This window comes from Zootoca vivipara, chromosome 4 (genome assembly GCF_965207765.1).
Source record: "Zootoca vivipara chromosome 4, rZooViv2.hap1.1, whole genome shotgun sequence".
Taxonomy (NCBI): domain Eukaryota; kingdom Metazoa; phylum Chordata; class Lepidosauria; order Squamata; family Lacertidae; genus Zootoca; species Zootoca vivipara.
The window spans coordinates 68,323,391-68,337,048 of NC_142587.1; the positions used below are offsets into that span (position 1 = coordinate 68,323,391).

General features: G+C 47.0%; 1 protein-coding gene and 1 long non-coding RNA gene across 2 annotated transcripts in view; both read left to right on the plus strand.

The window, feature by feature from the left end:
- CD47 (CD47 molecule) overlaps positions 1 to 13,658 on the plus strand; it is a 636,578-nt gene that overhangs the window by 520,161 nt on the left and 102,759 nt on the right. The gene's annotated exons all lie outside the window — the stretch shown is intronic.
- Positions 458 to 13,658, plus strand: part of LOC148685987 (uncharacterized) — a 39,803-nt gene continuing 26,602 nt past the window's right edge. The window contains exon 1 of the long non-coding RNA XR_015949859.1: positions 458 to 561. This is a non-coding gene — a long non-coding RNA (uncharacterized LOC148685987). The remainder of the gene's footprint in view (positions 562 to 13,658) is intronic.

Here is a 13,658-nt window from a genome sequence, read left to right on the forward strand (position 1 = left end):
TTCCTTTACTGTGTGCAGCCAGGAATGGCGCCACCATTAGGCAGACTGAGGCAGTTGCCTCAAGTAGCAGGTGCTGGGGTGGGTAGAGATGGGTAGACCACACAAGCTGCACTGCACCTCCTCAGTAGGCTGCCCCATCAGCAGCATCGGAATAAGTGCCAATGGCCAGCCCAGCCCAGCTTCTGTATGTGGAATTATGTGTACAGAGGGAGCATCAGCAGAAAGTCCCTTAGTATCAAAGGCTACTGTTTCTGATCCAGACATAGGTCAGAAAAGTTTCCTCAAGCAGCAAGGCACCTCACCCTGCTTCCTCCCCCTGCTTATCCTACCAAGTGACCACCCCCTAAACAATTTACTGTCTCTGGCTGATGGCTTCCACAGCATATGGAAACCCTTTTTCCTGTGCTGGGAATGGTATGCTGGCTACTGATGGCTAAAGCAGAATTTTCTTTCTTCAAGCACCTGCTTTCAGAACATGGTTGACTTCATCACATCTCCAACGGGTGAAAGATTTGTCGTACTTGAGATTTTCATCCTTACTGCCATGACACTGCTGATTATGTAAGTACATAATGAGGGACCCAGGTGGCGCTGTGGTTAAACCACTGAGCCTAGGGCTTGCTGATCAGAAGGTCGGCGGTTCGAATCCCTGTGACGGGGTGAGCTCCCATTGCTTGGTCCCAGCTCCTGCCAACCTAGCAGTTCGAAAGCACGTCAAAATGCAAGTAGATAAATAGGAACCGCTACAGCGGGAAGGTAAACGGCGTTTCCATGTGCTGCTCTGGTTTGCCAGAAGCGGCTTAGTCATGCTGGCCACATGACCTGGAAGCTATACGCCGGCTCCCTCGGCCAATAATGCGAGATGAGCGCGCAACCCCAGAGTCGGTCACGACTGGACCTAATGGTCAGGAGTCCCTTTACCTTTTAAGTACATAATTAGCATTAAAGTAAAGGCCAATGGGTCCAGTCGCGATTCTTTAATTCCTCCTCACTTTCCGCCATCAAGATTGTGTCATCAGCATATCTGAGATTGTTGGTATTTCTTCTGGCAATCTTAATTCCAGTTTGGGATTCATCCAGTCCAGCCTTTCGCATGATGAATTCTGCATATAAGTTAATTCAGCAGGGAGACAATATACAGCCTTGTCATACTCCTCTCCCAATTTTGAATCAATCAGTTATTCCTTCCCCAGTTCTAACTGTAGTTTCTTGTCCCACATAGAGATTTCTCAGAGGACTGATGAGGTGATCAGGCAGTCCCATTTCTTTAAGAACTTGCCATTGTTTGCTGTGGTTGACACAGTCAAAGTCTTTTGCGCAGTCAATGAAGCAGAAGTAGATGTTTTTTTTCTGGAACTCTCTAGCTTTCTCCATAATCCAGTGCATGTTTGCTATTTGGTCTCTGGTTCCTCTGCCCCTTCGAAATCCAGCTTGCACTTCTGGGAGTTCTCAGTCCACATACTTCGTAAGCCTGCCTTGTAGAATTTTAAGAATAACTTTGCTAGCATGAGAAATGAGCACAATTGTGTGGTAGTTGGAGCATTCTTTGGCACTGCCGTTCTTTGGGATTGGGATGTAGACTGATCTTCTCCATTCCTCTGTCTACTGCTGAGTTTTCCAAACTTGCTGGCATATTGAGTGTAGCACCTTGAGTGTAGCACCTTTAAATAGTTCAGCCGGAATATCATCACTTCCACTGGCCTTATTATTAGCAGTGCTTTCTAAGGCCCATTTCACTTCACTCTCTAGGACAGCGTTTCTCAACCGCCGTTCCGCGGTACACTAGTGTGCCGCCAGACGCTGGCTGGTGTGCCGGGACATGCGAGAAGGGCGATTTTCTGCCTTGTCACGTGCTGCTGGCCTTGGGCAGCCCCCCCCAAAAAAGAGAGAGAAGAGGCCAGGCGCTGCAGGGCGCTCCGAGCGCTCGGCACTTTGGAGCGCTCCGCTCTGCAGCCGCCGGCCTTGGGCAGCCCCCCCCAGAAGAAGAAGAAGAAGAAGAAGAAGAAGAAGAAGAAGAAGAAGAAGAAGAAGAAGAAGAGGCCAGGCACTGCAGGGCGCTCCGAGCGCTCGGCGCTTCAGAGGCTATGTAGCCGCCGGCCTTGGGCAGCAAAAAAAGAAAAGAAAAGAGGCCAGGCGCTGCAGGGTGCTCCGAGCGCTCACCGTTTCGGAGTGCTCCGCTCTGCAGCCGCCGGTTCCAGGCACCGAGGCGGCAGGCCTCGGGCAGCCCCCCCCCAAAAAAAGAGAGAGAAGAGGCCAGGCGCTGCAGGGCGCTCCGAGCGTTCGGCACTTTGGAGCGCTCCGCTCTGCAGCCGCCGGCCTTGGGCAGCCCCCCCCCGAAGAAGAAGAAGAAGAAGAAGAAGAAGAAGAAGAAGAAGAAGAAGAAGAAGAAGAAGAAGAGGCCAGGCGCTGCAGGGCGCTCCGAGCGTTCGGCACTTTGGAGCGCTCCGCTCTGCAGCCGCCGGCCTTGGGCAGCCCCCCCCCCCCGAAGAAGAAGAAGAAGAAGAAGAAGAAGAAGAAGAAGAAGAAGAAGAGGCCAGGCGCTGCAGGGCGCTCCGAGCGCTCGGCGCTTCGGAGCGCTCCGCTCTGCAGCCGCCGGTTCCCGGCACGCCGGTTCCTCGGGCAGCCGGTTCCAGGCACGCCGGTTCCTCGGGCAGCCCCCCCTCCCAAAAAAGAAGAGGCCAGGCGCTGCAGGGCGCTCCGCGCGCTCCCTGCTGCTACAGCAGCAGCAACAGCAGCCGGTTCCAGGCCCCTCTGACTGGCTGGGGCGCTCGGTGGTCTCGCTCTACAGGGCATGGAGGTATGTCTTATGGAGGTGGTGTGCATCGTGATTTTTTTCATGGAACAAGTGTGCCGTGGCCCAAAAAAGGTTGAGAAACGCTGCTCTAGGATGCCTGGCTCAAGGTCAGCAACCACACTACCTGGGGTGTACGAGACCTCCATATCGTCCTGGTATAATTCCTCTGTGTATTCTTGCCACCTCTTCTTGATGTCTTCTGCTTCTGTTAGGTCCTTTCCACTTTTGTCCTTTATTATGGTAATCTTTGCATGACATGTTCCTTTCATATCTCCAATTTTCTTGAACAGATCTCTGGTTTTTCCCATTCTGTTGTTTTCCTCTATTTCTTTGCATTGCTCATTTAAGAAGGTCTTCTTGTCTCTCCTTGTTTTGGAAATAGCATTGGACTTTCCTTTCACTTCCTCTGCTCTTCCTCAGTTGCATGTTGGATGCCTTCTGACTTGAGGGACTAAACTTCCAGCGTCGTAACTGTTATATGCCTGTTGTCTTTGTCCATGGAGTTTTCTTGGCAGGGATACTGGAGTGGCTTGCCGGTTCCTGCTCCAGATGGAGCACGTTTAGTCAAAAATCTCTACTATTACCTCTCCATCTTGGGTGGCCCTGCACGGCATAGCTCACAGCTTCTCTGAGGTATCCAAGCTCCTTCGCTGTGACAAGGCAGTGATCCATGAAGGAGATTTTTATTTTTATTATTTTTATTGGTGCAGACATATGATCATACAAAAACATAATGAACAATAAGAGAAACAAGTATACATAGTTATGAGGGGTTTCTAGCATATGAAGCTTAAAGGTAAAGGGTAAAGGGACCCCTGACCATTAGGTCCAGTCATGGAGGACTCTGGGGTTGCGGCGCTCATCTTGCTTTACTGGCCGAGGGAGCCAGCATACAGCTTCCAGGTCATGTTGCCAGCATGACGAAGCTGCTTCTGGCAAACCAGAGCTGTGCACAGAAACGCCGTTTACCTTCCCACCGGAGCGGTACCTATTTATCTACTTGCACTTTGACGTGCTTTCGAACTGCTAGGTTGGCAGGCGCAGGGACCGAACAATGGGAGCTCACCCCGTCATGGGGATTCGAACCGCCAACTTTCTGATCGGCAAGCCCTAGGCTCTGTGGTTTAACCCACAGTGCCACCCGTGTCCCATATGAAGCTTATCAAAGTCAAGTTCAGAGTTTGTGCAGATCTATCGTTCTACCCAAGAACAGTTCTCTATGACTTACATTGTGGTGATGGTCAGTTGCATGCAGGGCTTTTTTGCATATGGAACTCACTGGAACTCAGTTCTGACACCTCTCAGCTCACCATTATAAGAGAGCAAGGGTAGTGTTTGTGGTCAGTTCCAAACAGTGGCAAAGCTGCATGCTCCACTACCGGGAGCGGAGAGCAGGCAGGGGCATTGCTGGCACCCTCCGTGGGGAGGGGGTGCGCCCCAGGGTGTGTGATGTGCATCCTGTGGGTGTGGCATGCAACCTGCAGGGGCATGGCATGCATCCGGGGTGTGTGGTATGCCGCCCGCGAGGGCGTGACATGCGTTCTGGGGGCGTGGCACCTGGCGTGCAGGGGGTGCGCAGCACGTGTCCGGGGTGCGCCGCAATTGCACCAGATCGGAATCGTGGTGCGGGGGGCAGGCCACTCCCTCTGCACTCCTGTTCCTCTGCCAATGGTTCCAGTACCCTTTTTTTCAGGGAAAAATAGCAGTGGTGGCATGTATGTTTTGATGATGATACATTCAGTAAATGTAGATGGACCAATAATCTTGAAATTTGATTGCTTCTGTTCCTTTTCTTTGTGCTTTAACTTTGCAAATGAAGATTTGCACTAACACAGTATGCCATATTTCCTGGTACAATATTTCTAGCATAGCGTAAGGAGTAAGGAACTGAAATAAACATTTTCCTGGGTTTAAGCTTTATGTGGGATGCTGATTGGATATGAACCACCTCCCTTGTGATGTCAGACAATCCAGAACGCCTCCATTTAAGCTATACCATTTCCTGATTTGATATGATCAGCAGCCAATCAGGAAATTGTATAGCTTAAATGGGAGGAGTTCTGGATTGTCTGACATCACAAGAGAGGTGGTTCGAAGCCAGTGGGAGGATGAATCAACCTTAAGAAGAAATTAGAGAAAAATTGTTCCATGACAACACCAAGGTATCCAAACAGAAAGAGGTCTGATGGGTGGAAGACTTTCCTTACAAGCTATGATATTTGCAGGGTCTCATTCCAGGGCCGAAAGGTCACTACGCAGCTAAATGATAAGGAGCTTTTATAAACTACAAATGGTTTTTCTCTTTTAAATACTAGAACTCAAGGTCATGCAATGAAACTGAGTGGTGGTGCAATCTAGCGCTGTGTACAGGTGCTGTCTTGCCAGCATCCCCTACTGGCTGTTTGGCCAATAACAACCACCAGGCAAGCAAGAGGTTCTTGGGATTCCACTGGACGGAGGACCAACAGACTTTTAGGTAGAGATGAACTTTTATTAATTGGTAAACATTAGCAAGGAAATTGATCAGCAACCTAGAATGGAGTCTAATGTAAAGCCAACAGCAACTGGAATAAACTACAAAGCCAGCAATATAACCAATAAGCAAAAGATCTTAGGCAACAACAACAACAACAACAACAACAACAACAACAACAACAACAACAACAACACAGATAGGATAGGTTCAGTTCTTCATGTCTCTCCAGCCGATGGAGATATGGAAGGCTTATCTGGGACACTTCAGACTGGCAAATGGTTCTCTAATAATAATAATAATAATAATAATAATAATAATAATAATAATAATTTATTATTTATATCCCGCCCATCTGGCCGGGTTTCCCCAGCCACTCTGGGCGGCTTCCAACAGAAACATTAAAATACACTAATTTGTTAAACATTAAAAGCCTCCCTAAACAGGGCTGCCTTCAGATGTCTTCTAAAAATCTGGTAGCTGTTTTCCTTTTTGACATCTGATGGGAGGGCGTTCCACAGGGCAGGTGCCACCACCGAGAAGGCCCTCTGCCTGGTTCCCTGCAACTTGGCTTCTCGCAATGAGGGAACTGCCAGAAGGCCCTCGGAGCTGGACCTCAGTGTCCGGGCAGAACGATGGGGGTGGAGACGCTCCTTCAAGTATACGGGACCAAGGCCGTTTAGGGCTTTAAAGGTCAGCACCAACACTTTGAACTGTGCTCGGAAACGTACTGGAAGCCAATGTAGATCTTTCAAGACCGGTGTTATGTGGTCTCGGCGGCCGCTCCCAGTCACCAGTCTAGCTGCCGCATTCTGGATTAGTTGTAGTTTCCCGGTCACCTTCAAAGGTAGCCCCACGTAGAGCGCATTGCAGTCGTCCAAGCGGGAGATAACCAGAGCATGCACCACTCTGGCGAGACAATCCGCAGGCAGGTAGGGTCTCAGCCTGCGTACCAGGTGGAGCTGATAGACAGCTGCCCCGGACACAGAATTGACCTGTGCCTCCATGGACAGCTGTGAGTCCAGAATGACTCCCAGGCTGCGCACCTGGTCCTTCAGGGGCACAGTTACCCCATTCAGGACCAGGGAGTCCTCCACACCTGCCCGCCTCCTGTCCCCCACAAACAGTACTTATGTCTTGCCAGGATTCAACCTCAATCTGTTAGCCGCCATCCATCCTCCAACCACCTCCAGGTACTCACACAGAACCTTCACCGCCTTCACTGGTTCTGATTTGAAAGAGAGGTAGAGCTGGGTATCGTTCGCATAATGATGAACACCCAGCCCAAACCCCCTGATGATATCTCCCAGCGGCTGCATGTAGATGTTAAAAAGCATGGGGGAGAGGACAGAACCCTGAGGCACCCCACAAGTGAGAGCCCAGGGGTCCGAACACTCATCCCCCACCACCACTTTCTGAACACGGCCCAGTAGGAAGGAGCGGAACCACTGTATGACAGTGCCCCCAGCTCCCAACCCCTCTAGGTGGTCCAGAAGGATGTTATGGTTGATGGTGTCGAAAGCCGCTGAGAGATCCAGCAGAACTAGGAAACAGCTGTCACCTTTGTCCCTAGCCCGCCGGAGATCATCAACCAGTGCGACCAAGGCAGTTTCAGTCCCATGATGAGGCCTGAATCCCGACTTGAAGGGATCCAAATGGTCCGCTTCTTCCAGGCGTGCTTGGAGTTGTTCAGCAACCACTCGCTCAATCACCTTGCCCAAGAATGGAAGATTTGAGACTGGGTGATAGTTGGCCATATTGGCCGCATCTAAAGATGGTTTTTAAAGAAGCGGTTTAATAACCGCCTCTTTCAGCGGGTCTGGAAAGGCTCCCTCACAGAGAGAAGCATTCACCAACCCGCGAAGCCCATCGCCCAGCCCTTCCCGGCTAGCTTTTATAAGCCAGGATGGGCAAGGATCAAGGAGACAGGTGGTTGGTTTCACTCGTCCAAGCAGCCTGTCCACATCCTCGGAGGTAACAGATTGGAATTGATCCCACACAACTGGACTAGACAGGTCTCTAGCACTCTCCCGCCCCGGCCCTGCTCCCACAGTGGAGTCTACCTCCCTCCGAATCTTAGCGACATTATCTGCAAAAAACTTCGCAAAAGCATTGCAGGAGATATTGGGGTCCCTATCAGGCCCCGATGACGAAGGTGGTTCGGATAGATTGCGAACCACCTGGAATAGTCTCCTGCTGCTGTTTTCTGCAGATGCGATAGAAACGGCGAAGAAGGTCCTCTTCGCCGTCGCTATTGCCACTTGGTAGGCTCGAAGTTGAGCTCTAGCCTGTGTTCGGTCAGATTCAGAATGAGTTTTCCGCCACTGGCGCTCTAGCCGTCTCAGCGACTGTTTCATCGCCCTCAGCTCCAGGGAAAACCACGGGGCTGTCCGGGCTCCATGCAATTGGAGAGGGCGCTTCGGAGCCAAACAGTCAATAGCCCTGGTTAACTCCACATTCCAGCGGGCCACCAGGAAGTCGGCTGAGAGGCCATCAACATGGGATAAAGCATCCCCTACCACTCTCTGGAAACCATTTGGATCCAATAAGTGGCGGGGACGTACCATCCGAATAGGTCCCACCTCCCTGCATTCACATTCTGGAATGGAGTACATTGGAACCTCGGTTTATGAACACCTCAGTTTACAAATTTTTGGTTTATGAACACTGCATACCCATCTGGAACAGATTAATTCACTTTCCATTACTTTCAATGGGAAAGTTTGCTTCATTTTATGAACGTTTCAGTTTATGAACAGACTTCCAGAACCAATTACACCCATGCTTCGGGTCAAGTACGCTTCAGGTTGAGTACTCCGCGGACCCGTCTGGAACTGATTAAACCACTTTCCGTTACTTTCAATGGGAAAGTTCACTTCAGTTTATGAATGCTTCAGTTTAAGTACTCCGCGGACCGTCTGGAACAGATTAATCCACGTCTCATTACTTTCAATGGGAAAGTTTGCTTCAGTTTATGAACGCTTCAGTTTATGAACAGACTTCCGGAACCAATTGTGTTCATAACCCGAGGTACCACTGTATAGAACAATGTATCAAGATCTCCCTGTCTCCTTAAGCTGCTGGCCCTTATATGCTGTATTTTTCTGTGTAGAAGACTAGGGGGTTTTTTAAACCAAAAAATTAGGTTTAAAATTGCAGCTCATTTTATACACTTCTCTGACGTCTCTCAGCCTCACTCACCTCACAGAGTGTTTGTTGTGGGGAGGAAGGGAAAGGAGATTGTTAGCCACTTTGAGATTCCTTAAGGGGAGTGAAAGGTGGAATATCAAGTCCAAACTCCTCCTCCTCCTCCTCTTCCACCACCACCACTTCTTTAATGATGATCAGGAGATAGAGATATAAATGTATATATAGCTCTTTGATCTGCTAATGCGTCCTTTTTTATGTCATGTCCGGTTTCTAGATCTTTTCTGTGTTTTTTTAAAATTTCCCTGGCCTAATATTCTGTTGTCAGCCTGTGTCTCTTTTTCATAAATGTAAGTGAGATCTTTTCTGGGTATTCTGTCTGCTCTTCTCAGAGCTGTTGTCAAAAACCTGTATCTCTGTCTTCAAATTCTAAATTTAAAGGGGATTTCCCTAAAAATGGCTAGCTTCTGTCCAGCAACCACAAGATTGTCTTCAAAGTTTTTTTTTTAAAAGGATTGCATCCCTTGCTTTTTTTGTAACAAGTGTTAAGAGGACATCTCCTAGTTGCTTTCTCTGTCTAGTTCCCCTCATGCAAACTCTGAAACAGCTCTCAATCATTTCCACCACCCACTCTTGACTCTCCCCCATCCAGTCTGCGATTGCCTTTGCAACGTATGTTTCTAAATTCTGTTCTTCCTCTGCAATTGGTAATCCTCTTAATCTCACTGTTTCCCCCCCCCCTCTCTTTTAACTGCAAAAGCAGGATTTGGTCTTCCAAATCATTTTGTCTTTCTTGGAGGCCTCCCACAGTCCCCATAATAGCTTTCTCTTCCTCTTTCAGATGACCCAGTTCCTCACTGCCCCCCCCCAAACTTATCCTTTTCACCCAACTTCTCAAACTGTTCCATCAATAAATTAGTAGATTTTTCCAAGTCTGAGTGCACTTGTTGTGCCAGGATTTTCATTGACTGGGCCATCTCCTTCCTAAAAATAAACTGATGTGTGAGAAAGTCAGTGTAATCTGCCTTCCCTGCTTTTTCTGTTGTTGTCTCTTCCTGTACACTTGCACGTCTTCTCTCAATGGAGGCCTTCCTAGTAACAGCTCCCATATCATGTTTCCCTTTTCCATGTCTGCACTAGAGGACTTTCCCACAGTTGACATCTTTATTATGATCTGTTCAAGGCCACACCTGCATTCCCTAGTTCTGCTCAGAAGTGAAAGTATTTTTCCACTCCCAAACTGAATCGTAATGTCTCCCCTTTACAATTTTGGGCCCTCCCCCCCTTGCAAATCCTTGCATAGAAATAAAAGGAAGAAAAGAAAAAGTAAGAAGACCAGAATAATAATAATAAAAAGAGTGGATTATATCAATCTGTTCCAATACCTCTATCACTCAGAGATTAGTTAATTAGCACAGCCGAGTTCCACTTGACAGGCCCAATATCAAACAGGACAATTCAGACATAGAATATGACCAAAAAATGAACAAGACCAGCACAGACAATCAATACAAAATTATATACTTCTCTTCAGCAGTTCTTTTCCTTTTCAAGAAGGTGGCGATGAATGGAGAGTAGCCAACTTTTTAATTGTAAGCCAATATGTTATAGTCCAATTCTTTAACTTTGTGATCCGGTATATTGTAGCCCAAGTCTTTTAAGCTTTAAGAGGTATGCTTCCAAAGATGTCAGAAAATATTAAAAAGTTACTTGATGGCAGGTAGTGTTGCAATAAAGTTCCCTGGTCTCAGTAAGCACTTTTATTCCAATCCAACTCCAGCTATTTCCACTTTTAAAAGTTTCCCTTTTTAATTGCTCTTGTATTGAGTAGGACCAGGGATCTTCTTTTGTTTGGGTTATTTGGGTTACCCGTTCTTTTGCATTTAGCTAATATATGCAGACAGTGTTCAGTTCTTTATTTTATTAGTTTATTCTTGCTATTTCCTGTTTGCCCTATAGGTGGCGTTGCCGCTATGCTTGATTGCCTTCTGTTGATTTTACTCATGTCTTTCACTTCTTTTGCCTCTAGGTGTCCCTCTAGCTTTTTCTACGCCCAATTTTCTCTCCTCTGTTTTTCCCTTTCATGGTTGCATACTGGCTCCTCGGTGTCTCTTCCTGCATGCCTTTGTTCATGTCTGCCTGTGTTTCCATTATTGCGGGGCTTCTCCACGCTCACTCGTTCGCCCTTCTCCGTCCCCTCACAGCGCTTCGTCCCACAAAGCTGACCCGGCGTATTTCATCCTTTTTTCCTTTTATTTGAAGGATTTGATTAAAAGCTGCAGCTTTAGAATAGAATAATTTATTATTGGCCAAGTACCAGTACATTTTCCAACATTCTTGGAATTTGTTTTGGCTACATTGCAATGTAAACATACAAACACTGTTCCACTCACAATACAAAAAAGCAAAGAAACCCGCCCATAATTGACCTCCCCTTCAGTTACACAACTACGAGTTTAACAATTTAATGGCACAAGGGAAAAAACTGTTCCTGTGCCTGACCAATTTTGTATATGAAGATCTGTAGCGATGCCCAGATGGGAATAAGTCTAGCAGATGATGACCGGGATGTAAAGGATCAGCTGCAATTCTCTCTGCTCTCTTCTTAACTCTAGTAGCATAGATTGTCTCTATTGTAGGTAAGCTAGCACCAATTACCCTTTCTGGAATTCTTACAGCTCGTTGGAGCTTTTTCTTGTCTTTCTTGGAGGCTGTACCATACCAAGCAGTAATAGAATTACAGAGAACAGTTTCAATGATGCTTCTGTAAAAGTGGATCAACACTTCCTGGGGCAATTTAAATTTCCCTTGTTGATGCAGGAAAAACAACCTCTGGTGGACCTTTTTAATAATACTATTGATGTTGCTTGACCAATTTAAGTTTTGAGAAATAACAGAGCCCAGGAACTTAAAGGACTCTACTACTGCTACCATGTTACCAAGGACTGAAAGTGGTGGCAGGACAGAAGAGTGCCTTCTGAAATCAATTATCATTTCTACTTTCTTTTGGGCATTTAGTACCAAATTATTTCTGGTGCATCACGAAACAAGATGGTCTACTTCCTGCCTATATGCAGATTCATCCTCCTCCTGGATAAGCCCAATAACTGTTGTGTCACCAGCAAATTTCAAGATCTTAACTGATGGATCAGTTGAGGTGCAGTCATTTGTATATGGAGAGAAAAGCAGGACACACCCCTGGGGAGCACCTTGTATTGATGGTATTGTTGCTCGATATGATTTTTCCCCAGCCTCACCTGCTGCCTGCTGTCTGCTAAAAAGCTGTATATCCATCTGCAAACGGGCCGGTACATTAAGATGAAATAATTTAGATGGAGCAATATTATTAAAAGCTGAGCTAAAGTCCACAAACAGAACTCGCACATAGGTCTGCAAGGAATCCAGGTGTTGCAGGATGTAGTGCAATGCCATGCTGATTGTGTCATCTACTGAACTATTAGCTTGATAAGCAAATTGCAAAGGATCCAGCAAGGGATCAGTAACATCTTTTAAGTAAACCAGCACTTGTCTCTCAAATACTTTCATTACCACATGCCTCTTAATTTCAAATTCATCTGCTTTTGTCTCATCTCCAACATCTCCAACAATCTCTTGAGCTTTATCCAAATCCGACATTTTCTCTTTTACTTGATCTGAATCTTTTTTTACATCACGTACCTCTTTCTGTGTTTTCTTCATTGTATCTTCCATCACTTTGGATTTTTCTGTCAAATCTTTTATCTTGATTGTGAGTTCACCCACTGCTCCTTCAATCTTCTTGTCAATAGTCTCTTGCACCTCCCCTAGCTTCTTCTCCATACGCTGTTCATTCTGTTTAAATTCTTCTTTTATTTTCTGCCATAAAGCCTCCAGGTCCTTGACTTCTTCCTCTTTTGATCCTCTTCTGTCTGCAGGCATTCCTAATCCAGTTGCTCCCCCCCCCTCTTCAGCCATTCTTGAATCTTTTTTATTTAAATTTTAGTTGTATTGACTTACGTCTGCCACTAGAGGGAGATTCCCCTGTAAATAAAAATTCTCAATACTCTGTAGTACCAGGCTGGCCCCTAGGTGGAGCTCCAATAACCAAAAAATATATCACTGTCAATATCTATTACACCCACCAGATGACGCCAAACCCTCGCTCCCCTCCTCAATGTCACAACAATGTCACAACAGTTTTAACTCTCAATAACTCTCAATAAGTCACTATCCCTTTCCACCCGTTTTTAAAGTTCAAGGTTCAAGAACTTAAACTTAAATCTTCAGCCACTTGATTAGCCTAATTCCCATATGCAAGCCTGTAGACCTGTAAAAAAGAAGCCAGGTCCCGCAACTCTTCAGTCACTTTGACCTAATCCACTATGGAGAAGAAGCCAGGAGAAAGACCCCAGCTGCCAAGGCAACAAAATTCCTCTTCAGCCACTTGCTGGCCCATTCCAACAGGTTTTCCCCTAGTTTCAAATGGAAGAGGAGAAGGAAGAAGACTCCTCAACATATATATATATAAGAGCGCACGTACAGCCTCCAGCTTCTCTCTCTCCCCCAGAGTATTTGTTGCGATTCTCTCAGTCCTCCCTTCCCCCTCTCCCTAATTTTTGCTGCGTAGTCGGCAGAGCCTTTTTAGGGCTGGAGTTTCAGACTTCTAAAGTTCTCAGTTTAACTGCCAATCCTCCACTCAGGGAAATAACAAAGTATCCTCACACACCGCACACTCATACAAATAGTTTCCAACACGGAAAAAATTGCCTTGTTACAAAGTAACAAAGGACTTTAGGCATCACTCACTCAGCAGGCACCTTCACTTTCCTCCACTGCTTCCTGCGATGTCAGTCCTGCGCCATATTTCTCCCCGCTGCCGGGACAGACCCCCTGTTTTCGCCCCTCAGCAAGCCGAATTAGCTCCTTCTTTTATCAAAACTTTAGATTTTTCCTCCTCACTGCCAAATTCTTTTCAATTTATGGGAATTTGTCGCTTTCATCTGAAGCCTGAGACTGCGTTCTGTAGGGTTAGTGGTCTTCTCCCCTTCGTGCCCGCAGCTCGATCCCGTCCCTGGCTTTACAGACAAAAACCAGAGAGCAGGAGAGCACGCTGGACACCGCTGGGTACCACAACCCTCAGGGTAACCCCCCCTGAGGTTTCAAGTTCCGCAGAGCCTTTGCATGACCTCTAGATGCCCCACAAAACTCAGAATTCCCTGAAGGGCTATTCCGTGCTTGTAATGATGGCCGCGACGAACTGGAAGT